This window comes from Lepidochelys kempii, chromosome 14, assembly GCF_965140285.1.
Source record: "Lepidochelys kempii isolate rLepKem1 chromosome 14, rLepKem1.hap1, whole genome shotgun sequence".
Lineage (NCBI taxonomy): Eukaryota > Metazoa > Chordata > Testudines > Cheloniidae > Lepidochelys > Lepidochelys kempii.
Genome location: NC_136393.1, coordinates 9,844,220 through 9,870,882, shown reverse-complemented (window position 1 = coordinate 9,870,882; position 26,663 = coordinate 9,844,220). Strand labels below are relative to the sequence as shown.

Sequence of the window (26,663 nt, the reverse complement as noted above, 5' to 3'; positions counted from 1 at the left end):
AAATGAGACTCTCTGTAAAATCACGGAGAGTTGGCAACACTACCTCAGACACCAATTTTGCAAATTCAAGACCACACTAGCCCAGTTAGGCCAACTCTGCAAACCCTGCAGGGTTTTAGTCTCATTTATACTATCACTCTTATACACTGCCACATTAAAGTAAGTGACATTTTCATCCACTGTAAGGCCCCTTTGCGCTGCCAGCACTGTGGTATGCATGAGAATTTGCAAACTGACTCCTGCAGTTCTGTTTGTAGTGACTGAAAGAGAACCAGCACCAACAAGTTTGCTTTAAGATTTTCATTTGGATCCCCAAGAAATCCTCACACATCTCTCCTTTCTGGGTGCGGCTAGTGTGGCTCCCTGCAGAAACACTCCAAGTGAAGGTAGCTAGAAGTAGAGTTGGGCAGAAAATGGTTTTCCCTTCCTACAAAAGTTTGTGAGAATTCAAAATTTTTCCTGTCCTGAACTGGCATGAAAATTCAAAATCTTGAACATTTTCTCCAACTGGTCATCTGATGAAAAAGAAATTAGATCAGATCAAATCAAAATATTTTGTTTAGATAATTGTAAAATGTTTGTTTGTTGCCATTTCAAGCTTAATTTCTTAACTTCCTAATGTATAAATTTAACTAAAATTTCAAAAACAAAAACTTGTTTTGAATCAAAAAACAAAACATTGGTTTGAAAATGTCAAAAAGGGATGTTTTGACAAGTTCAAAGCATTTTATTCAAAAAACATGTGAATTAGGAAATGTGTTGAAACTGATCCTTTCTCGCAAACAGTTTAGACTGCAGCAAATTATAAGGACCGGCCCCTGCGTACTCCCCAAAACATGTAAGGGCTAGATGGTACCACTTTGTAACGTTAACCCCTGGAGTCAGGAGATACTGCCTCCTGTCACGTGATGGGATATTTTGCTTTGGAATCTAGACCCCGGTGTTGTGACCGGGGGAGGGGAATGTGTTTCATTCCAGCGCTCCTGTATGTCAGACGCTTACTGTGGTCTCTTTACTATCCCTGTTGAGGTCCAGCTCTGCACAGCTGCAACACTCACATTTGTACTCCGGGAACCCTCCAGCCTTTTCTTTCTTTTTTAATGTAGTAGCACCTCTGCTTAATGGAAAGGATGGGGGTCCTGAGACAGGCTGGAGGATGGGCAGCTCTTGAACGAACACCTTTTTTGTAATATAATATGCGCACTATAATTAGTCAGCATTTTTAGAATCCCCTCTCTCCTTCCAGGCTACAGGCACATGCCGGGTGGTGATGAGTAACAAATGATGCGGCTTCTCTGCTAGCTGTTTAGACGGCATTTAGAGGCTCAAGGATAGCACTCTGGACAGGGATGCAGGAAACCTGGGTTCTATTCCCAGCTCTGCTGCTGGGCAACCTTGGGGAAGTCACTTCACCTTCCCATGCCTCAGTTTTCCCATCTGTAAAATGGGGATAATGATATCGACCTCCTTTGTAAAGCACTTTGAGAGCTGCAGAGAAAAGAGCTGTGTAAGAGTTAGGTATTATTTAGGGAAATGTGAAAAAGCCGTAACATTTCCCATCAAACAGGCACATCATTTGGAAATGTTACAGCCAACTACAGTTATTCCTTTTCTAGGTTAGAAATGTCACAGCTAAGAGGTGGTTGTAGCTGCCATTATCTACCAGCAAGGAAACAGAAGGAAATGACTTGATAAAACCATACTGTTTTGTTAGGCAAATTTCCCTGTGTCAGGCTAAAAGATTTCTGCATGTTGATGCAATTTCAAAGATTTAGGTTTCCGACATGCTTAAAAAAGAAAAAAAGCCAGGAGAGGAGGAGCTAATTTACCTTCTCAGCGTTTCTGAAAGATTCATGAAAATTATGACTGTAAGAGAGTTACATTTTCAATCAAGCTTATCCTATAAAAGTATAATCTCAGAGTCTGCTCCTGCCACTGTAGCAAACTTCCAGATTATTGTATTATTAGTAGCTGTAATATTTACTTATATTGGGGTACCACCTAGAATCCCCAGCTAAGATCGGCGTCCCATTGTGCCCTCACTGTACAACAGCATAATCAGAACAGTCCCCGCCTCCAAGGGTTTACAATCTATATAGACAAAGGAAGAATTATTGTCCCATTTTACAGATGATGAACTGAGGCACAGAGGGATTTGGTGATGTGCCCAAGGTCCCACAGGAAGTCTGTGGCAGAGCTGGGAGTTGACTCTATCTCCTGAAACATGTAAGGCAGTCAATGCCTTAACCACAAGCGCACAACAAGCTCTTTGGGACACGGACTGTCATTCGTTATGTGTTTGTACAGGGCCTAGCACGACAGGGACCTGAACTGGTTGTGGCCTTTAGACATTACCACAAAATAAATGTTTAAATCATAAGAAAATTGCCGAATTGGGAAGGGACAATAGATGCTAAGGAAGCTGGACAGGACTTTTTAAGGAGGACTGATCAAAATGTTTCCAGTGGAACAGTTTTCCTCCAGAAAAAGCTGATTCAACTAAATTGAAACGTTCTACGAGAGCATCTCGACTTGGTTGAAACTTTTGATGGAAGCCCATCTGGTGAGCTGTCAGGCTTCACTCAGGCTGTCAGCCTCCCTGGTTCCCCCACAACCTGCCTGGGAGTCCAGGGGGCATATTTCATTTTGGAAACACCAAAACATTCCTGGGACTGGTTCAATGTTTCTCAAATGAAATACTGCAGGATTTCATTGGTGAAAAATGTCCACATTTTGGCTGTGTGGTTCCCATTTGGAATGAAAAAAATTCCAGAAATCTCAAGTGTTTCCTCAGGGTAGAAATTCTGTTTCTCGGTCAGCTGTACTCTTGAGTCACTTAACACGCACACTTCTGTGGTGCAGGACATTTCTCCACTACGCAATCATGTTTTGGCATGCCACTGTGAGAAATATAGAACAGAGCATGTCGTCAGGATGGTGGGGAGAGGCACTCTTTGACTTGATTGAGGAAGAGCCAGCAGTAAGACAGCATGATTATCTTCCCACCAGTAAAATGAACTCGGGTGGCATGAACAGCAGTGCTGGCAAAAGTAATTCATTCCTCCTGTCCCATCAGAGGATGAGTCCTCTGATGATGGAACTCCTGTGCAAGGGAAAGAGGATGAATAACCAATGAGACCTCCTGTAGGAGAGGATCCGGGGCTGACAGCCCGAACCCCAGTCGCTCCAGGGGCTGACAGCCCAAGCCCTGCCACTGTCAGCTCCAGGTGGCTGGTGGTTTGGTCAATACGGAGAGCCAGATAATAGAGGCTTGGATAAACAGGGTTCTACTGTATATCAATAAAGCATTGTATTCAACTGATATCTATATATTTTGTGGCTAGGGAGCTAAGGTTCAGCATTTCATTTTAATCACAGAAAAACACAGATTTTTATGGGTTTTTTTATCAGAGAATTTTGGGGGGTTTATCATGAAAAATGTAGGGTCCCTGATCATACGTAGTCCCACTAAAGTCAATGGAACTACTCATAAGAGTAAAGTTAAGCACATGTGTAAGTGTCTGCAGGATCAGGGTTTCCTTGCTAATGGAGGGTAAAGGATGAAAAAAAGAATGAAGTTGGTTTTGAGAGGTATTAGTGCTTAATGTATTTTGGTGTAAGTTATGAGGCTGATTAATCTTTAATCACCCAAGGGCTCACCATCACTGTAAGTGCAATAAATTACATAGTGTTCAGTGCACAACAGTACTCAAAGCAGACCGAGAAAAGTGGAGAACTCCCTTGTTTCTGCAAAGATTCTACAGGAAGCGTATGATATTGTAAAAATCAGCACTACAAAACAGGTGTGATCTCACCCTTATGCCCTGCGTTTCCTGGAACATATGGCCGTCTACATCACTCTTTAAGGGAACGCATCTTTTTTTCCCTAACTCAAGTATGAAATGAAAATACTTTTTTTGAAGACTCAGGAGGTGAGTCCTTGCTGGGAAAAAATGTTTAGATCCTTGATTTTTGTGCTCCCTTTGAATGACACGGAGAGAAAGAGCACGTTCATACGCCTTGGGATTTAGGCCTTACTCTAGGAATTAATTTTAAAATATCTGCAGGTGTATCCTGCTTCGTACAGATCACTCTAGCACTAACGAGAGAATCAGATGAATATCTGCCGTGAAAATGCTAATCTGTGAAATGTGTTTGGTGACCTCCCTCTGCACAGTTCCTGGGCAACACCCGCACTGGCAAAATTAAGACCCGCAATTCACCATCCTGGTAGCTCTACCAGCAGTAGCGACATCGGAGGCTGGAGGGTAGGCTTGGATATTTTTACCATCATGTCATCTCATCTGTTCGGAACAGATCTAGATAATAGGGTGGTAAAAATGAGTGAGCCCTCTCTACCCTTGTGCCCCCACCATTGCTACTATGGGGTAAGCTGCACACATAAATTATAGATCCTACTTTTCCTAGCCTAGGCAAGATCAAGGTAATCAAGCCTCCTCCATCCACATCATCTGGCCTGTAAGAGTGAGTTTCAGCAGACACTGATGTCCATAGCTAATTGGGACTATAAGCAAAGGCTACACCGTGGGATATTATTTGCTGAAATGCAAATACATGAAACTATCTGCAACACTGACAAAAGCCAAGCATCCACTGTTGTTGAAGTATTTTGAAGCAACTTTCCCCATCAGCGCCCTGGAAGATCAGTGAAATACAAGTCAGCTGCATGAAAAATATGTTTCTGCTGAGCCCCTGGATTAGCTAGGTCTGAACTGTGTGCCTCATTTGCCTAATGGCATGTGCACCAGTGGGGAGCTTACACTGCTACAGGCTGTTGGCTGAATGTTAACTACCTTATGGCGAAACAGATGATTTCTCTTTCCGGTGCTGGAAATGCACCAACCTTCAGAAACTCTGACGCAACAAATAACAGCTCATGAAATGCTGGCACCGTTGATTCTTAGCCTAGACCTGATTCTGTCTCAGACCTAATGTGGATTCAGACCCTGATACCACCACCTTTGTGATCTATCTCTAAGCAAAAAGAAAAGGAGTACTTGTGGCACCTTAGAGACTAACCAATTTAAGCAACTAAGCAGTGATTGATAGAGGGTACATGGATAAAATCCACTTGTTTCATGTGTAAACGCTGAAGAACAGAAAGTGGAGGCCATGTGATAATTCCAGAGAAAAACACTGCATTAAATGCTTCAAATTGGCAAAAGCAATGCATGAGTTTGCTTTACTTGAATCAAAGAAAGTTACCCAGTTGATAACTCTCCGTGTGATACCTTTTCTGAGGTTTAGAATTCATCCTGTCCTCCTGTTCAAAAGGGCATTTGATTAAGAATGCCTTGACCAGGCTAAGAATCTGAACACTTAAATTCTGCCATTGGTTTCTTGGCAACAATACACAGTTGAGAGCCCTCATCAGCAAAGATAGACAGAGCATGTCCCAGGTCAGGTTTCAGACCCTATTTGTTCTAAGCCAAGAAAGAAAACTTATCTGCTAAGAAGGACAGCACCTTTCAGGGAATTTGCAGTTCATTAAAGACCCCTGTGCATTCTTTACGAGGTAAGTGCAACTTTTAAGGTTTAAGTTAAGACGGGGCATATTTTCTTCCCCAGAAGCTGTGTTGTGTTGTATAAATTGTAGATCAGGTCTACTTTAAATCAATGCTGCATATGATAATTTAAACATGAGAAGTGTGGTTTTCAGTGATATCTGTGTGTGTGTGCTTTGCAGAACCACCCAGACTGAAATGGATAAATCTTATAAAAACCTTTCTACAACGAATAGCGCAGATCTTTCTTTCTTTCTCTCTGTTCTCCCCCCATACACACCCACATTTTGTCTACCTTTCCCTTTCAAAGGAAATTGAGTTAGTCATACTGTAGATTCAGTGCTACCTCCATCAAAGCTTTTTAGCATAAACATGATTGGGACCTGAACAATTTCCATGAAGTTTTGAACTCCCTTTGTGAGTTGATTGTGAATCTGCATCTTGTACTTCTGAAGCAACGGGGTGGCATAGCATTCAGGCAGTCAATGAGATATTTCCATTGCATGTGTGCCAAAGATGGAAGGCATAATAAAGAAGTGCGTTATGAATCTGGGATACTGACTTAGGGTGATGTTTATTTGATAACAAAAGTGTTCATATTTTTGGACAGTAAAATAACTAGGAAACAGGATATACACAGTGATCTTTCAAAACTTCAATGATTTTTACATTCTTTGGTTTTCTAACCCTTTTTATAGAGTAAAAAGTGATTGTTTTAATGTAAGTGATGTATAGTACTCACAGAACAGAGTGGAGGGTTGCTACCGTCGTTTAGGAACTGGGCTGAGATTCAGGAGATCTGGGTTTAGTTCCTGGCTCTGCCACAGCCCTCCTCTGTGATCATGAGTAAGGCATCTAATCTCTGTGCCTCAGCTCTCTGACTGTACAATAAGTGTAACACGTCCTTTCTCCCACCATTTGTCTGTCTTGTCTATAGAGATTTTTCCGATCTACAGACTGTCTCTTACTATAGGTCTGTACAGTGCCTAGCACAATGGGGACCTGAATTCTGTTGGGATCTCTAGCAGCTGTGATAATACAAACAATTAGTTGTAATTAATGCAAATTTTAAACAATACATGCATGAGTCACATGGCGCACACATGGTATATTCTGTAAAGTAATATATTTGTATCTGGCATGTATTGATGTTAAAGTGGATATTTAAAACAAAGACATAGTAACGATCTGTCCCACTGGTTTCCATCAGTGAGTTAATTACACTCAATTTAAGCACTGAATGCATTAGCATTATCAGTCAAGGTGATTTGTGTTGTATGTGCTGTGGTTATTTTACAGTACAGTTGCCCAAAACTACCTCCTTATCGGGGCAACTCTGCAACAAGGCAGAAAGAGACTGTTGCTTGTATTTCATATGGGATTGTGCTCATTCAGCTCTCTAAAAGACAAGTCTATTTCCTTTGGATTCTCTGATGTGCGAGGGGCCATTTACTGCCACCCTTACACATGGTGAGTAGTACTTTATTCTGCAGCTAGACATGTTGGAATAAATGGAGTTACTTGCCCAGTGAAGGACTGTTGAGTGTGATGAAGGGAGTCAGAATCCGGCCATTAGGCTGTATCCAACATTGCATTAGAAGAGAACGAAGTTGGGACTCAGTTTGTTGGGGCAGCTTGGCATTTTGTTCTTAAAATGCCTTTTGGGCGGGGGAAGGAGGAAAGAGGGGAAGGGCAACTTTCCTATTCGTATTAAAGGGACTTATGCACGAGTCCAGAGAATAATAAACCTCTTTGATTCTAGTAGAAGATTGGAAAAGGGGATAGGGATCTTGCTGGCTGTTTTTGTTACTGGTCTAAATGGATCTCTAGTGCCTGCTGGGATCTGTAGTCCCTAAATAACAGCTAGAGCACAAGGAAATGAGACCCATTGGTTAGTGACGCCTTCTGCGGATGGTCCCTTTGCAGTGTTGTGTATTCCCAGGACTGAACACTCTATAATCTTTCCAGTCAAGAAGTGACAAGGACACAAACTGACCACACTCATGCCCACTGTTGATGCCATTTTGGAAATACTGGGTCCTGTGTTTGGCTGGTGTAAGTCAGCACAGCTCCAGTGAAGGCAGTTGTGCTGGGCCAATGTATAGCAGCTGAGGACTGGGCCCTTTCTTTTTTAAACAGAGCGCAGAACACCTTTGCCCAATAACAGCTGTTCTAATTTGTTCCCGTACGTAGTGAGCTGAGCTGTGTCCCAAGTTCAGGGGGATTCCTGGAATGACACACATAGATGATTGTGTGAGATGGGACCATCTGGGCCTTCTGGTCCAAGCTCTCATCAAGGAGAAGGAGTTCTGTGCTCTGCTCTTTATAGCCTTATCTCACATCCATTTGAATGCCTCTGCATTTCCTATAGCTACTCCGATAGGCAACTTCCACTGCCCGCTTGTTCTCATGCTGTAAGGGCCTGATCCAAAACCCACTGAAGTCCCTGGGACTCTGTCCATTGATGTCAGTGGCTTTTAGGATGGGCACTTCGGCAGGTTTTCCTTTTTTTCTTAACACCCAAGTTAAAATTGTTCTTTTGAGCCATCCTGCTCAATTGCTTGGCACCAGCATCCACCGGATTCTCATCTGAATGTCAACCAGCAGAGGACAACTCCCATGAGACTGGCTGACAGCCGGCAGCTAGCGCACAGACTCAAGGAGCACAAACTTATTGCATGTTTATCATCTTCCACTTGTTGTCATTCCCTGGGGGCAACTTCTCTAACAACCCAACTTGCCTTATGCCCTCCATCAAGTCCACCGTGCTCACACCTCAAATCAATGACACAGCTCAGTGGCCATGATCCATTTCCCATTGTGGGGGTACGTGAAGTTTAACCCAAGGAATCTGTAGATGTCAACGGTGTTGTTTATAGCTGATAGATGTAGGTCACTGATGAATTGTCCCACTGCGGTGATCAATAGTGAACAGCTCTGGAAAACCCTCAGAAGAATAAACTGCCTTCCTCTTCCATCCTGGCACAATTGTCCCAAATCTCAGCTTCCTGTGAGTCTGTTTAGGGAATAACATGATGCCTCTTTAGCAAAAAGGGAGGTGGAGGTGGGGGGTTCTGGCTTGTTTGTTTCAAACATGTACTAACTGTGGGCTGCTTAAGCGTTTCATTTTTATTTTTTTCCCCTTCCCTTTAATATTTAAAAGGGCTCTCCGAGAAGAATGTGCACAAGGCACTCAGCACCTCTCTCTGTTGTTAACTTGATGCCTCAGTGAACATGCTCATGCTTGTGAAATAAAGCATCCCCCCTTGGTCAGCTTTAGCTTGGACCAGTCTGCTGAATATTTAGGCTATATTTTCCACGGCATGCATCCGATGAAGTGAGCTGTAGCTCACGAAAGCTGATGCTCAAATAAATTTGTTAGTCTCTAAGGCGCCACAAGTCCTCCTTTTCTTTTTGCGAATACAGACTAACACGGCTGCTACTCTGAAATCTTCCCAACCCGTTTTCTTTCTTCCTTTCTTCTTTTCTTCCTCCTATTCTCCAGCGAGAGTGCCACCTAATTAGGTCACTGATTGTTTCACACTAAAAACCTTTCAGGAGGTTTTTCAGGAGCTGTTTTTTGTTAGTCAAAGCCACTTGTTCTGCTTCTCTAGCTTTGGTGATATATGGTTCTCTTGTCGAATTTGAACACTGAAATATTACTTATTCATGTGGTTGAGGTTGTCAAAGAAATGCTAGCTCCATGGCAAGCTGCTGCTGACTCCTCAGGGAGATCCCAGAGAAACACTGTACTGAGAGAGAATTCTGCTTTTCAGATTCTGCCTTTCCTAGCTGTTCATTAGCAGGGACATTTGCGGAAGATGAGGATTCTGGGGCTCCGCATTCTAACAGGTGCTGCTGCTGCTGTTCCTCACCTGAAGCCAGAATCCTTTCTGAGTGTAGTATCTTTGTTATCACCAAAGCAGCCCCCCTAGGACTACCTGTCTGATGGGTAAAGAGATCCAAATTTGGCCCTTAGATAACATAAATCAGAAACCAAAGCCCTGGATCTGGGTCTCCAAAACTTTGGACTAATTCATGTGCAAATCTGGATCCAGACTCCAGGCTGCTGCCTAAGGGCCTGACTCTGTCTCCTTTTCTCATGTTGAGTGGTACCTTACTCCACAAGTGTCTCTACTGAAATCAAAAGGACGACTCTCAGAGTAATATACTGTTCAATGTGAATAAGGGTGGGCGAATAGGGCCCTATCTCTGTCATAGAACAATATGAATTGCCAGACTGGATCAAAGCCGAGATCCTCTAGTCCAATATCCTGTCTCTGAGAGTAGCCAGTACCAGATGCTTCAGAGGAAGTTATAAGAACCCAACAATAGGCTGCTGTGGGATAATGTCCACCCTCCTCATGGGTCTCATCCTGCTCTCTAACAGAGATTGGTTTAAACCCCGACGCAGGCAGTTTAATGTCCCATCCAAAATGGTTGTTGTCACTAAGTATAACAGCTCTGGATCAGGGGAGCTGGAACAGCTTATATAGTGAGGGTGCTGAGAGCCATTAAACCAAACTGTAAACCCTGCAGATGATGGAAACCACTTCAAGCCAGGGGTGCGGTAGCACTCCCAGCATCTTAGTTCCAGCACCTATGCTCTGGATATAAATGATATCCATACATATATCCAATCCCTTTTGGGATCATGTTGGCCTGTTTTAAAAAAAAATCTCTAGTTTCCAACTCCCCCTGACTTTAAGAACAATCAGATTCAGGAGGAAAGATTCAGCCATGAATCTGTAGCTTACTTACTGTAGCTTCACAGATTACAGTGGGACTAATCGCAGAGTTAGACACTAACCAGTATGAGTAAGAGGGCAGAGAGTGACCCTAACAATTTGTTAAAAGTTAAAAGAAACCTTTTCTTCTTTCAGAAGGATACTGCAAAGTGCTTTGAAATGTACTAATGAAACAAGAGCCAAGTATTATTATTATTTCAATCACTGAAATTGATATAGTCAGTTTATACTATGTGTTAGCCATTAATACTCATTAATCTCAAGATAAAGGCTGCTTTCTGCCTGAATATACAACAACAGAAGGCATGCACTTGAAATACCAAGACTGGTCCTGTCTGGTCACTGACAGCGTTTCTATGAGAGGTCATTCAGAGTTGTTTGTTCATTTATTTATTTTTGGATCAGCTGTGTACAAATGATAGGGCGGGATTGGCTTTGGATTTGTTCAACAAGATGCTGACCTGTGGCATTTGATCTTAGCGGCAGGCATGGTACCAAAGCATCCAGCTGCGACAACGCATGAGTGAGTTCCTAGCTTTAATCATGAGGGGATAAGTGTTTAGCTTGGTACACAGGGATCAGAAGCAGAGGCCAGGGTGCTCTGTGGCACTCTGCAACTAGAGAAATCTCCTTGGGCAACTGGGGAGTGACCTTGCTTTTTTATTTTATTTTTCTCTGTTACTTGCTAAAGCTGTGACTCAGTGGAGAATTTAAAGCCCCTGGAGAAATGAAAAACAAATGAGAAAATCAAAGCAAGCCCAGAAAGTGGAGCAAGGAAGGCAGAGAGGAGGGAGCTGATCAGCCCCGGGCAGAGGAGCCACCCACTTGTGTTCCACAGAAATCCTCAAAAGCCTTATGCCAAGACTTTGCATAGGGGTGAATTTCACCCTGGACCCAGGTTTGGTTTATATTTTTGTGGGGGTTTTGTTTGTTTGTTTTTTTCACATTTAGGGATTTATCCCTCCCTCCTTAATCAGCCAAAACTCCCATTAAACACAATAGGAGTTTGAGTAAGTCAGGGATTGTAGGATCAGCCCTTCATTTTGAGCTGGGGTCAGCTTGCAACAGCGGTACTGTTCCAAGAGGTCTGCATGATGTTGAGCTCTGCTAGAAATAACAACCATCCTCAGTGATTCCACAGTCCATCAGAACACGGGGGCCTGCTCTGTTCCTGTGGAAGCACTGAGAGCAGCAGGAGCAGAGTAGGCCCCAGATCTTTACAGGAGAAAGTGTAAGGTTACCAGCTGATTAAACAGACTCTTTCAGACCTGGCACTGTTGTGAAGCTGCTGAGGTGAAGGTTGTGGAGAATCACAGGGTTCACTTCCTACAGGGATCAGATTTCAAAGTAACAGCCGTGTTAGTCTGTATTCGCAAAAAGAAAAGGAGTACTTGTGGCACCTTAGAGACTAACCAATTTATTTGAGCATAAGCTTTCGTGAGCTACAGCTTACTTCATCGGATCCACAGTATGCATCCGATGAAGTGAGCTGTAGCTCACGAAAGCTTATGCTCAAATAAATTGGTTAGTCTCTAGGGTGCCACAAGTACTCCTTTTCTTTTTCCTACAGGGAATGAGTTCCCATCAGACAGGAATGGCAGACTCGAGCCAAGAGGAACCCAAAGGAGAAATGGCGGCAACATCTAGAAATGAAGAGCCCCATGGCCTGATTCTCCTCTGACTCATCCAGTGGGCTGATAACCCAGCATGACAGCCCACTGCAGAAATATAGAGCAGGGCCAAAGAAAGCCTGTTTTGTAACTCCTCGCATAAACTACAGTGGCTCTGGTGGCTGAGGGAGAAATGCAGGCATTACGCTGATCTGTGGAGACCACTTGGAGGCTCTGAAATTTACAGTGTCCTGCTTTCCGGCCAAATGCCCAAACAGTCTAAAATCATCTAAAATCCCTCATCTAAACTCCTATTGACTTCAGTGGCACTTTGCCTGAGGAGAGTCTGAGTGAAAACTGAGGATCTGGCTGTTGGGGCTTGATCCTGTACCACTGAAGTAAATGGAAGTGTTAACCTACACTGCAGCAATGGCAGAATCAGGCCCTGATGGAGGAATTCACTCCTGTGCAGAAGGCCAGCACAAGGCCTATCGTCTATGCATCCCTTCTGTCCCTCTTAGGACTTCAGGTCTTGCCCTGGCCCCCTGCACAAGGGTGAATTTCACCCTAAGTGAGGCAGAACCAGCTCATTGAATCTCATTTGTGTTCTGAACATCTCAGGACGAACAAAGGAGACACTCATTTCAAGCCAGGTTTGTGCTGTTTTTGCATCAGAAGTTGTCATCATAGCAGAGAAACAGCACTTCAGGTTCCCTCTGCCTTCCTACCTCGCTTCCTTCTTCTCTTCTCCTGCTAACTACTAGGGTACAAATTATATTTGCCGTTCAGGCACAATGTGGGTTGTGAGCTGAGATGACTAATGCTACATGGACACCCCTCGCTGTGGAGGAGGATCCTAGAAAGCATTGCAAACACTGTCTTTGGTTACAGAGCCTGGGGGCAATAGGCCAAATACATCCTCAGTGGAACTCCATTCATGAATTTGGCCCTCTGAGTTAGGTGCTTAGTGCTGTCCAGGAGAAGAAGCAGGACCCTAATTAAGGACCTAGTCCTGCATCCCATACTCATTGAAGCCAAGGGCTGAAGGACCAGGCTGCAAGCTAAGGACACTGAGAAGTGTGGCCTGGAGCCGGTGTAGTGAGCATCATGGCTGGGGGCAGTGGGGAGAGCAGACATGGTGACACTTCCTAGCTGATATTGAGGTAAAAAGAGGAGTTTTGGTAGAAAGACGCTCCAGGGATCGGCGAGCAAGAAAGGATTTTTGGGGCCAGGGACCATGAGACAGCCCCGCAGATGGCAGGACAGACTGCACAGTGCACACATTACACAAGGATATTCAGGAGCCCATGGACTTGTGATGCAGGGAATTCACCAGAGGGAAGAGTACCAGGGAGTTAAATCCCGGCAATTGGAACAAAACTTCGGAGACCTCTATGCTTGGCTAATCTGTCACTGTTTTTAGGCCCGTCTGTCTGGTATCAATAGGGCAGAGAAGGAAACAGTTATAAGCTGACTGGGCGACACTCCATCCGTTTCCTCCTGTCTTTGTACCCATGTAGCTGTAGCCAAATTGCTATAATGGAGAGGGACATTAATTTAATATTAAGGGGCAAATAGCAGCTGGCCCTTGTGGAGGTGCAGTAGGAGAAGGGTACTCAGGCCCCCTGCACTGGGACTGATCAGTCTCGATTTTACCATCTCCATTCCCCTGAGCACAGTGACTGCTTCTTTCTAGTGCCCTGGAGCATGTCACTCTAAAAGTGGGGTAGGAGGTGGGGCCATGGTCCTGCCCTGGTCTGCACCAGCCGGCACGTCTCACCAGCCATGAAGGGGAGCATACACTGAACAAGCCTAAGAGGAGCCACACTGGTTGGGCTCACAGTGCCCGCTGAGGCAATGTATTTCTCCCAGTGCCTCCAAAGTGGGCCTGTATGTAATGGGCCCAATCTGTCCCTGAGTGACAGTAGGACTCCAGGTATTAGTGACTGATAGTAAAGTATTCCCTTCTTTGCTAGTAGCCTGTGTCCTTGCCTTTTGTTTTGTACCAAGCATCCAGAAAGGGACTATAAGGGAGCATGACCCTACAGTCAGCACAGAGAATCAACAGCAGTTGCCTTATGTAGACTTTACAATTTATTTCCTTCAATTTCCTCTTGTCTAATTGTAGGAAGTGGGGTTGCTTTAGGAGGGACCACCTACCATATTACTGTGAGCTGGCAAAGCCTTTTAACTGGTTTCTCTTAAGCTTTGATCACCCAAATGTGAAACAGAAGCAATTGGAGTGTGGGAACGGTGACAAAGTGTGGAAGACATATGTGCAGGGGAGCTCAGCACAAGCTGGCAGAGGCATAAATGGGCGTTGGCTTGAAATGGGGGCTAAATATTAGGCCTCGGGGCCTTAGCTGTGTTCTCCCCTGCATCTGTAACAAAGCAAGGGAAGTTTCCTCTCTGGAATGAATGGAGACTCTCCTGTTGAATGAACCCTCATGAGTTCAGTAAGCTACACAAGCCCTGATATCAGTCCTGGACCAACTTTTAAAACTTCCTCCTAAAATGTATCCACAATATTTGCATACCCCACGTTCTGCATTTGTGCATGCAATATGGGTAATTGTGCATGCAAATGCTATTAGCGGAATTATTATACATATTTCTAAGACATCCACCACCCCGGGGTACCTGAGTGCTATTGTGTACATTTAGAAATGCATCAAATACCCTTCAGAAATACTTGACAGGGTAAAAGTCGTCTCTGGCCAGGAGGATTAGCTACATCCAGGAGGTTGCAGGGGGAACTCCATCAAAAGCAGGGAAATGATTCCATCATCCCTTGAGTTTAGTGGAAGAATGATAAAAAGGGGTGTGTGTCCCCCGGAACACCCTCCCACCTATCACTAGGCAGGACCAAATTCAGAGTCTCGCTTCACTTACCCGCTAGAAGCTCAAGGGGTTGCAAATCGTAAGGCCAGCCCTGGTCACCAGATAGGGGAAGCAAAGTGGTTAGCATGAGAACAATAAGCCCCAATGGGGCTACTCAAGGAGTGAAGATACTATTCAACATGACTTGGGTGCCTAAATAACTTTGAGGCTCTGGACCTTAGGGCCTAATCTAAGGTCCCTTGAAGTCAAAGGAAGGACTCCCATTGACTTCAGCAGGCTTTTTGATCAGGCCCTGGTGGAAATGCTGAAGCTTGTCAGTTTGTTCAGTGGGATTCATATATCTGGCGACCAGCTTGCTTTAGCTCCAGTGCATATTGGCAATCCAAAGAACAGTGGCTTTTCCAGGAAACCACATATAGTGAGATGAAAATTGGTTTCAGCTGAGAAGCTCCATAATGCATATTCTTCAAGCTCTGAGAAGAGTTTAGGCCTTGATGTTAGCCATTATTTAATAATAAAAAGCTAATGTCGTTTGGGGAGGGAAGACAATTGATCTGGGTTTTCCTCCCGCCACACCCTCATTGGCCATGCTCCCAATAACTGCTGTGCTCGGTTGCTTCAGATCACTGCCCATGTGTCAGTCATTTGGTCTGAGTGCCAGAGAACAGAAACACAGATGCAGAAGAGAGTCAAATCCACCCTCCATTCAATAGCAGGAAATTAATCATCTCAGATACCTTATTTAAAGAGCTGATCCCTGGTATTAGAAGAGGAGGAGAAACACGCATGGTTTTCTGCCAATGCATGGTGGGGAAAATCCTTTCCTGACCAATATGGGTGACCGTTCAAGAACCACCATGGCGTAGCTCTTAATCAAAGACGTGTGGGTGAAAGATGCTCAGTGTGAGGCTTACCTACCACTACCAGTCATGTTATACATCCCCATCTGTGTCCAGTCCACCAAGCAGATGTGTTTGTGAGGCAGACTCCGTAGCTAGGAGCTGTATCTCAAACCTCAGGGTGTCAGTCAAGATGGCAGCTGTCACATGAGTCTAAATGGCAAACACCAACTCAGTAGAAAGAAAAGGGGAAAAGTTGCTTTCAGAAAATAAAATATAGGACTGGGCATCTGGAAATCTGGATTCTAGACCGAGCTCTGCTACAGTCTTCTTGTGTGAGTTTTAACAAGGCACTGAACTCTGTGCCTCAGTTTCCCCAGCAGAGTCATAATAGTAACGATTCTTACTAAAGTCAGAAGGGTGTTGTGAAGTTAAACTGGTTGATGTTTGTACAGTGCTTTGGATGGCCCTTTTAAAGTGCAAAGTATTATTCTAAAATTTGGCACCTGTGAGTTGTCATGAAAGCATCCCTGCCCCCTTCCCCCAGATTTTCCTCAGTGACTACAAACAACTCCCCCGAAGGCTCACAGTTCCTGACTATAGTGTGCACAACTTCTGTCAAGTGCAATTCCATGAGTTTGGTCAGCTGTTTGTGTAGAAGAGCTTCTTCGGTGAGAAGTTAAGAATGTGTTGTGGAGTGATTAAGAAAGTCCTGTTGACAGCCTGGTAGAAATGTAGCTTTGCCTTCTCTGCTGGTATTTGCAGACTGAGATAATCTCCGGTTCAGTGCACAGGCACAACACTGGACAAACATTACTTCCAGATATCCCTTGTCTTATTTTGACCTACACTCCATTTCGCCAAAGTGACGTAACAGCTGCTCCTCTGGAGGCTTTTACACCCAGCCTACAGCAGGCGCTCATCTCCTACACATCTAAAATATTTGCAACTTTGTCAGCACTTACAGTCACCTTATATCACAGAACTTGATGACTCTCTCCTCCCTGGAGCTAGACTCTTAGGCCACGATTCAGCAAAACACTTGAACATACATGTAAGTCCGTCTCTATTCAGCAGATCCCTACTTCAGCAAGGTATTGAAGCACATGTGCTTTAATGCTTCATCCTTCAATGGGCTGAGTGGCCTGGCCTTTGTCCAAAATCACGGCACAGACTCCACCCTCCTCCCGTTTTGGCCCTACATTAGTACCTTTGTCAACAGCATTGAATGCTGGTGCCTCCTAAGTCAAAATGTAAATAATGTCAATGAATCGCTATAAAACTGTAACCTAGCTTTGTATGTCTCTGTCGATACAGCCAAAGTTCCAGCCTTACATCATCAAGTGTTGTGAGCATGGAGGCTTAAGCATGCAGTGCAGAAACCTCCTGCTGTCTCCCAGAATTTCTTGTAGATGACCTTGGTGGTGAAAAACAAAATAGTTTTCTTCATTGGTTGTTCCTACAAAATCATTAAGGGTCTGAATAGTGAGTAGTACTGAATGCCTATCTTTACCCATTGTTGTCTCTTGTTATGATCTGATACCTTGAGGACTGACTTTTTCCTAGTTCTGAGTTCAACTTCCAGACTGGCTCCACTTTACATGGAAAAAACAGCTGGTTAACCAGCTTAGCCCCTCTTAAAGGCAGTGTGCCTGGTTAAACCATGTTAGTTGCCCAACACAGGCTAACATCACACCTTAAATCCTTGTCTACACAAGGCCAGTGTCTTCTGCAGGTCTAATCCACACTGTCTCCTTAAAGCCACAAATCAGTCCACAAATGAAGATTTCCAGATCACGCTGCTTAGCCAAAAAAACCTCATCATGCAGGGAGTGTTGCAGGGCTTTTAAAATTGACATCCAGTGTTGTCAAAGCTCTGGCAGGTTCCTGCAGCTGTTGCCTACAACTCTTATTGAGGGAAATTGTGTCAGTGTATGGGTCAAAGAACAGGCTTTTCTTAGAATAAGAAACCTACATGATACATAGAAACTAGCATACCATAGGGAATCTATGAACGGCAGAAATACGAAATCCTGCCCAGTGCCAATTAAATACAGATAACAGGCCCATCTGTAATCAACTGACATTTATTGAAGAGTTACTGGGGTTTACACTTACCACAACATTCCACTGGAATCATTAAGAATACATGCAAGAGATGACCCAATAGACGGAAGCAGCAGGCTTGAACTGTTTGGATTCCTTGGAGCCACAGGTCCAAAGGTTGGCATGGTCAGCTCAAGCCTTCAGTGGTAGAAACATTAAGGTCTATCTATCTCCTCCTTCCTGTCACCATTGTCAGTGTAGCACCAGTTTGATGGGGTTCTGCTGTATGGACATTAAAGATCTCGTGGAACTTTTCAATCAGGGTTTGAACCTTAGACAGAACACGTTCTCTTTCTTTGTGCTGTGCATAATGGCTTCCATTCTTCCAGTCCAGTCTCTCTGATTCCTGATGCCTGCGACAGGACTAACCCTCAAACCAGCTCTCCTGATGCAGTGCTGCAGTTAACCCCTGCATAGTTCCCGTGTTTAACCACAGGAAATTTACTTCAGAAGAATCATTTGTACTAAAGATGTTCGAGTTTCCCATTTGTTTAAATCTTTTTGGCCAAGTTCTGTTCTCACCGTTCTCCATGGCATTACTCTGGATTTACGCCAGTGTTAATGAAATCAGATTCTGGTCCATAGTCTTAGATTGTAAACTCCTGGGGGCAGGGACTGTCTATTTGGTCTGTGTTTGTACAGCACCTAACACAGTGGGGCCCTAGTCCATGACTAGGCTTTGAATAATAAATAATAATTAACCCTGATACTGTATTAAGAATCCTCATTATACTGCTTGACAGAGGCTATTCTTGGACCTTTTGGGGGGGGAATCAGTAAATGCTCCTAGTAACGCTGGAGCGCCATGGAAATCAGTCTCTGAGCACTTACACCCCAGTGGCAAAATTTCTCATGTTCCACTAATAAAGTATGCTGTTGGATGACATGCTGTCTGGAGCGGCTCACGACCGTGAGTGCCAGTCTCAGGGCAGAGACCCCAAACTGGTGGTATGTTCTATAATTAGATTTCACCAACCCAGTAATCAATCTGAACTCCTCAGACACTATAATAGTCTTACCGTGGAGTCACAGTCAGTCCCCTTGGGCACTCCAGTCTCTCTTGCCACCCAGGCAAGCTGAACTATGTGATAGATGGTCACTTTACAACAAAAAACACAACAATATTCAGGTTAGTCCCAGTCCCAAAGGACCAGTTACTTACCCCACATCATTTGTACTTAGATCTGAAACCAAGGACAATGCCTGTAGCCAATCCTGTAATAAACTAATTAAATATTTATTAACTGAAACAAGAAATGAGAGTTAATTAGAAGGTTAAAACAGGAAACATATACTCACACGCAAGTTATAGTCTTAGCTTTAAAAAAGTAATATAAGCTTCTATAATAAACTTGGCTCCACCCCCCACCCCAGAGCCCCCTCATTCACCCCAAATCCCTCATCCCCAGCCCCACCCCAGAGCCCACATGCCCAGCCAGAACCCTCACCCCCTCCCGCACCCCAACTCCCTGCCCCAGCCCAGTGAAAATGAGCGAGTGAGCGAGAGTGGGGGTGAGCAAGCATCTGAGGGAGGGGGGATGGAATGAGCGGGAGGTGGGGCAGGGGGCGGGGCAAGGGTGTTCGGTTTTCTGCAATCAGAAAGTTGGCAACCCTATGCACAATGCCTCATTTGCCATCAATGGGCCATCTTGTGTGCAGGACAAGCTTTTTCTCTTAATTAGTGCTTCTCTTCCTCTTTGGTGAGTTACACAATTATAGAGGTTTACTCATACAAACACTCAGTATAACTTTATACCATGGGCTACAGAGGTTATACTTGAGATCAATACATGCAGCGTCCTACACTAGTCATAAGGTCCAGACACCAAACACATTCTTACAACTCAGATATTTATTGTAACTATACTAAGCCACAGGTAACCCAGGCTGGTTTCCAGCTATGCATTTGTCAGTGTTCAGTGAGGCCCTGGGCCTTGACGTGAGCTGGCACCTGGTTTGCCAGCATCACATTGGATTTCAAAGATTTTTATTTATAAGTGAAACTTCTTAGCTATGACAGAAAAACTGCACTCCTGAGTGCAGCTCTCTACCATCCCAACAATGTGCATGAGAAAAATGCTTCAGAGTGAAATCTGTAATCTGAAGTCACCATAGGAGGCTCTGGTGCATATTTTAATGGGCTTACAGAATGCCTAAACAGTTTAATTCAGCCCTTTGCAAAAGCATTAGCTGGACAGAGAGCTCCCCGAGATCAGCTACACGGCTTTTGTTTCATTCCTCCAATTAAAGTTTAAAAGGAAGTGGGGAGGTAAGTCAAAATCCTGGACACCTGGTGAGGCATAAAGCAAGAGGGATCAATGCTAAGTGTATTTCAGACAATTTTTTCATGCAGGCATCAGGCTTAAGGTTAATGCGTATGTTTTTTTATCCTGAAACTGAAATACGAGGTGGTTGGGAGTTTTTAATTGCATGAGTGGGTATTTAGAAGGATATTGTGAATATGACTGGAATATATTCGCCTTTTATCCAAGGGGAAGATTTTGACAAAAACCTCTGTTTAGACATGGCTAACTAAAAATATATTAGATTTCTCATTGCAAATACCCATGCTTATTAATAGCTAATATTTTTTAAAGAACCATCTAAGTCCATCTGTTACAATTTCTGACTCAAGTACTGAATGTTCAGGACTTTTGAGAGGTTTGCGACAATCTCTGCTTTAATTGTAAAGATGTTTCAGGCAATTCTTTGAAAATGACTGTAGAATTTTTCTGAAGCTTAGACTTCCTAATCTCTTAAATGCTCCGGTCAGTAAATCCTGGGTCAGATTCTCCTCTTGGTTAAGCCAGTGTAAATCAGCAGTAACTACACTGAAGCCAATGGATTTACAGCAGTGTAAAGCTAGCATGAGATCAGAATCACACCCAGTGAAGTTATTGCAGATATACACCAGCATCAGATAAAATAGACTTTTACCTTTATCAGTAAACCAAGAATTTGGACGCAGCATTGAGAGGTTGCATACAAAGTGAGTGATTAATAATACTCGATTTTTGAATTGCCACTTCTAAATAGGACTAGCCGCTGGATACAAGATTTATGCACTGGGAAATCTACAAGATAGAAAAGCCTAGATTTTTCTCACTGGTCACAGGATATCACCATTGTGACATGTAAATCCAGATGACAGTGCATTTATCTGGTTGTTAAACAATTACCTCCTTAAGAGTGATATTCCCATGCGGAGTTTAGGGTCACCACAACCCCTGGAGTGTGACACAGATTGATTGCAAACCTCTCCACTTGACTCGCTTAGCCTCTTCTTGCATGTTACAATGAGGAGATGAAGCCCAGAAGAGCATCCCATTTTAGAAGAATCTGCTGCAATATTAAAACTGCCATCACTTCTTGTATTGTCACAGGCAACTAATGCATTTTGCTGATGGGCACTTCCTATCAATCATTCCTCATGAAAGTGACTGACTTGCTCTGTTGATTGACAGCTGTGATACTGAGGTTATTGTGCGTAGGCAGTCAATGCTCAGGAATGTTTTTACTTTTCCTTTCTGCTAGTCTGGGAGGGTGGGTTCTTTGTGTCCGAGGAGGGTCTGTCTCGAGCTAGGCCTGCCCAGGGCAAATATTAAAATGTTGCTCTGCTTAGAAAAGTGATTCTGGGGGGAAAAGAACCATCCGCAGGGAAGAGGAAGGTCCCATCTGTGCTGTCACTAATTCTGCACTACCTCATGTCAAACTCCCTCGCCACTCTAATGTTACACTGGGTATGAAACAAGTTAGGTACATAGGTACAGATCCTCAAAGGTATTTAGGGTCTAAGTCCCATTGAAATCAGTACCTTTGAGGATCTGGGCCATAGGCACAAGTTCAGCAAAGCACATAAGTACATGCTTATCTTTAAAACCATTGTCACTTAAGCACCTGCTTAAATTTAAAAACACCCTTCTGTGCCTGGTTAAATCAGGCCCATAGAAATTAAATCTTAAATTAACTCCCTGTCTCAAGTCTCATAGTGTGTTTTGCCTTCTCAGCATCTGTCTTTCAGATTATGACCTCTTTGGGACAGGGACTCTTTTCGTATCTTGTGCAGCTCCAGTCATGTTGTCAGCACATCATAACGAGCAGTAATAAAGTACTGAATCTCATCTCTGTGACAGGGCAATCATCCAGCTGTAGGATGGGTTCTTCCTCTCTTCTAGTTATTGTATCTTGTGTTTTGGCAATGGGATGGGGTAGCAAGACCTGAGTGTGGGGCCCAGTGTTATAAGGGATCTAACTGGTCTGGACTAATAGGAAGGCTTTGTTCGTCCTTGGGTGTCTGGGCTGTCTCTGCAACCCTAAAAGCCTCACTTTGGGCTCTCAATGAGAGGCCTAAGAGAAGCAGCAGCGTTTTATTTAGCAGGGTTTTCTCTGGCAAGGCATTTGCTCATTTTCGTTTTTCCTAGTAAAAAGGCAGCATGGTCTAGTGACTAAGGCACTGGCCAAGGGCTCACAAGACCTGATTATGGGCGTTGCCACTGGCCTGCTGTATGGCCTTGGACAAGTTTCTTTGGCCCTAATCCTTAAAGGTCTTTATGCACCTGACTACCCTTTGATTTCAACAGGAGTTAGGTGATTAAATACCTCTGAGGATCCAGGACACTCTGTGCTGGTGTTTCCTTCCCACTCTTTATTTGTCTTTTCTATTTTCAGGCTTGACGGAATTCGATTTTCTTTTTTTAATGATTGCAACAGAAATATTGGTGTTTATTTTCAGCACTTTTTCCGATGTTTATCTATTTAAATATTCACAGTTGTGGGAAATCAAAGGGGGGGGGTCAGACAATAATTACTTAATGACAGTAGATATCGAGATTCAAAAAATTAAAGCTTTATAGCCATTAAAACGCAAATTGTCAACTTCACATGTTAATAATGTACAAAGGAAATATCCTTAAATCAAATCCTAATAAGTTCTCAGGCAGCATTTGTCTTACTTTGCCTAGCTGTACATTTTAATTATTCCTGATGGATATTTTTTGGTCAGTTTGTGTGAAACTGATGTTTACCAGCATTTACTGATAGAAATCAAATCATAGAATCATAGAATCATAAAATATCAGGGTTGGAAGGGACCCCAGAAGGTCATCTAGTCCAACCCCCTGCTCAAAGCAGGACCAATTCCCAGTTAAATCATCCCAGCCAGGGCTTTGTCAAGCCTGACCTTAAAAACCTCTAAGGAAGGAGATTCTACCACCTCCCTAGGTAACGCATTCCAGTGTTTCACCACCCTCTTAGTGAAAAAGTTTTTCCTAATATCCAATCTAAACCTCCCCCACTGCAACTTGAGACCATTACTCCTCGTTCTGTCATCTGCTACCATTGAGAACAGTCTAGAGCCATCCTCTTTGGAACCCCCTTTCAGGTAGTTGAAAGCAGCTATCAAATCCCCCCTCATTCTTCTCTTCTGCAGGCTAAACAATCCCAGCTCCCTCAGCCTCTCCTCATAAGTCATATGTTCTAGACCCCTAATCATTTTTGTTGCCTATTTTTCAGGCTCTCTGCGAGAGGGACAGTCTTTGAGTCTCTGTATAGTGCCTAGCACAACAGGGCCCAGATTGGTATAATGGTTTGGAGGACTTTTAAAGGCATTTTCTGGTTTTGTCTGACTTGACACATTTTCTTGCGCAAAATAAACCCTTCTGCACAGAAGAATCATAGACTTGGCACTGCCGTATTTACCTTGCACCACAGGGAATGAGAACACAGTATATAAAAGCAGTCCTCCGTACGCATTGGATGCAAGGAGCTGAGACAGTCCTTGTGGGAGATTATATAGTAAGAGGTGACCTCGTTTTGCTTTTTAAGAATCCCATCGGTAAGAAGGTTGCATACAAGCTGAAAAACTGATAACGATAAAAATTCTCCCACTAAATGTAGATAAAACAGAACTCGTATTTTAAACTCAAGTGCTAAATTCTCTGCTTAGAATCCATAGACTCTTATACATTAAGGCCAGAAGGGACCATCATGATCATCTAGTTCAGAGGTTCTCAAATTTATTTGATCAGGCCCTCCTTATTTGTATCTGTTGTCATTTATGCACCCTGCACAAACACCTATACTGCCTCCCAGCTCTAGGAACTACTAAATCTCAGAGGTAAGGGAATGTGCTGTGGATTACAACCATCCAGAATGCTTGGCTTGTAAATGCTTGGTTTTGTGTATATCTCGAAGAGGTCAGGCTAGAATCCTCTTCGCGTACCTGATGATAACACTATACATATATGAATTTTAAACTATGCTTATTTAGTATTATCCCACTATATAGATGTGAATCTGAAAATCATTATGAAATGTCTAGCAGACACTATTCAGACACTATAGGTTTTTTCTCCATATATTAATAGTTTGGTGGTGGTTCATTTTTAGAGAGATGCCTGAACATGCCATGTGAACATTGTACCTCACAAACATTCAATTAATCCTCACAACAATCCTCTTGGCTAGGCAAATACTATTATCACTATTCTAGGGATGGGAAACAGAGGCACGTGGCAATCAAGAGACTTCCCTAAGATCAGAGTAAGTCCCTGTCCTGTGCTTTACCCACCAACCTTCCTTCATCCTCAGAAGTAAGGGACACACAGTTAGAGAGTACAAAAGAGATGCTATAGTTGATGGTAATAGCATCAGTATGTTCTGTCTGAATTTACAGGGTATGTGGTGTGAACAGTTGTATAAGTTCATTGATCAAAGACACACTAAGGCACTTGATGCTTTACATTTCTCTTCCTGGATATATATTGTTTATCAAGATGATTTAAAAAAAAGAAAATGCATTTTCTAGATGATCCAAAATCTCATAGACCCTGTCCTCCTTTGGAACATATTGTACATTTTATTACATCTTTGCTGCAACTTTCCACAGAAATAAAACTTCGATGTACAGCATAATTTAATTGATTGGAATTACATATTGCCAGGCTTCTGAGATATATATGGAGATTTAACTGAAGAGAAGAGAGAAATTTGCTTTGGACATGGATCAGTTTTCTGGAGGCAATGATGAATGAAGGGACTCTACTCATATTTTTGCTCCCTTAAGCCCCCACCTAAATTCAGTTTCCACTTTCATCTATCAGGCAATGTATGTACACGGTAGCCCATCAGAAACCAAGTATTTAACAGTATACAATGGGTACCTCCCTATATTGACAAAAGTACTATTTGAGAAAAATACTCAGGGGTGAGGAAAATACACCCTTCTTCAAAATTTACAAAGGGGGATAAAGTTTTTATGGTGGGGAGAGAGTTTTTGGGTGTCCTCCACAGAAATATTTTAAATAACTACTGTACTGATGTATATTTGGAATTGTGCATGATGTGTGGTGCTTTCTGGTTTCAAAATATTTCTCGTCACAAGTATTTTAATATCTATTTTAATCAGCTAATAGGGAACAAATTATATATGAAAGATCATAGAGCTTGAGACAAAATAATGTCCATGTTGCATATAAAAAAATACCCATTGGCAGTCCAGTTACAATAAATGCTAGAGTCAGAATCAACCATCTGATCATTATCATCATGTGCTTTATGGTCAAAGTGTCAGTCTGAACAGAGGGGAAATTATAAAATATACAGATGAGCTTTGAGTACAGTGGGTTCATTGTCCCAAGAGAAACAAAGCAGTGAAGGGAGGTCTCAAGTGGTTTGGTTTTATAGCTGCTTCTGCTAAAGGCAAATTCTACAAGCAAGCAAGTGCAGATTGTTTCTGTTATTGATTGCTACGCTCTTTGCTTTATTGAGACCACATGGCACACTTTTTTTCTGTTGCTGCCTCTTATTAAAATGGACAAGGAAGTATCAATCAACATTTGAAAAGATGAGTCCCGAGAGTCCCCTGGTGGCATTTTCCTGGCCTAAAAAGAGGCTTGCACATTTGATCCATGGATGCTTTTAGTGCATTAATAAAACTGAAACCTCACTTCCCGAGATGGTCTTGTAAACTCCAAGAGTTTTGTGTGTTACACACTTAATGGGCCAGATCCTGAGAGGTGCAGAGGACCTGCAAGGCCCTCTGATTTCAGCATTGCTTGGCAGTGCCCAGGATTTAGCCCCCATCCTCAGCCATAATGGGGAGAAAATACATATATGATTTTATTTCAAGCTAGATTTTACTGCCTCAGCAAAGGATCATAAAATTATTTGTATTTACAGGGGCTGTTTCAGCACAGCTGGATTATTCCTGATGTTGGCAGTAATCCTGAAATAAAAACCCCTGGCCTGTCTCAGAGCCCTAGATCCACATGGAAATATGGTAGGGAGCCAATTCCTGCATTCTTAACCAAGCGTCTAATTCCACATTTCTTATGCAGCCAAAACTGCAATGATTCCAATGGGTTTTGGTTGAGCAAGCAATGCAGAATGTCCCCCCAAATGGAAGAAATTTAGGATTCAATCCTGCAAGGTTCCAAGTACCTCCATCATGGTGCAGTGTCCTCAATTCCCACTGACATCAATGGGAGTTGAGGGGGCTCAGCAGCACCAAGATCTGGCCCCTAGTGCTATTCTAAAACATCATTATGGAGATATGGCCTTCAGAGAATGTGTATTTCTTTAGATCCTTCTGTAGATTTGTTTTCCTCTATTTAAAAAAACCCTCCCAGCTTCTGTAGTACAGGCTCACTCCCTCTGAAGCAAAGCAATATACAAAGACATCAGTGAAATAATGGTACAATCAGAAGGAGAAAGAATCCCTTTAGACTAGGTGATCCAAATCTCCAGACCACCACACCATGCTCCTGCCCCATATTTACAATACCAAAGCTCACCAAATCATTGTCACTGGAGAGCAGCAGCCTCAGTTTTGTTGATACCAGACAGAATTCTGTATATACAGGGAACACAAACAATCACCATCATTTCATGAAACCAGTGAGTACAAATTCAGGGCCTGATCGTGTGCTGAGTCGGACTCAAAGGTCCTCAGCACTTCATAGGATCAGGCCCTCATGCAGTAGGGACTAGTTAATA

General features: G+C 43.2%; 1 protein-coding gene across 2 annotated transcripts in view; it reads left to right on the top strand.

Annotated features, from left to right (window-relative positions):
* The window catches only part of RAB11FIP4 (RAB11 family interacting protein 4), a 195,043-nt gene that overhangs the window by 122,630 nt on the left and 45,750 nt on the right, over nt 1–26,663 (top strand). The window contains exon 1 of one of the 2 annotated variants that reach the window (XM_073310345.2): nt 5,512–5,536. The exons of the other annotated variant lie outside the window; for it this stretch is intronic. The gene's annotated coding sequence lies outside the window, so the exon portion shown is untranslated. Of the gene's footprint in view, nt 1–5,511; nt 5,537–26,663 lie in introns of those variants that run through there. 2 annotated transcript variants of the gene reach the window in all.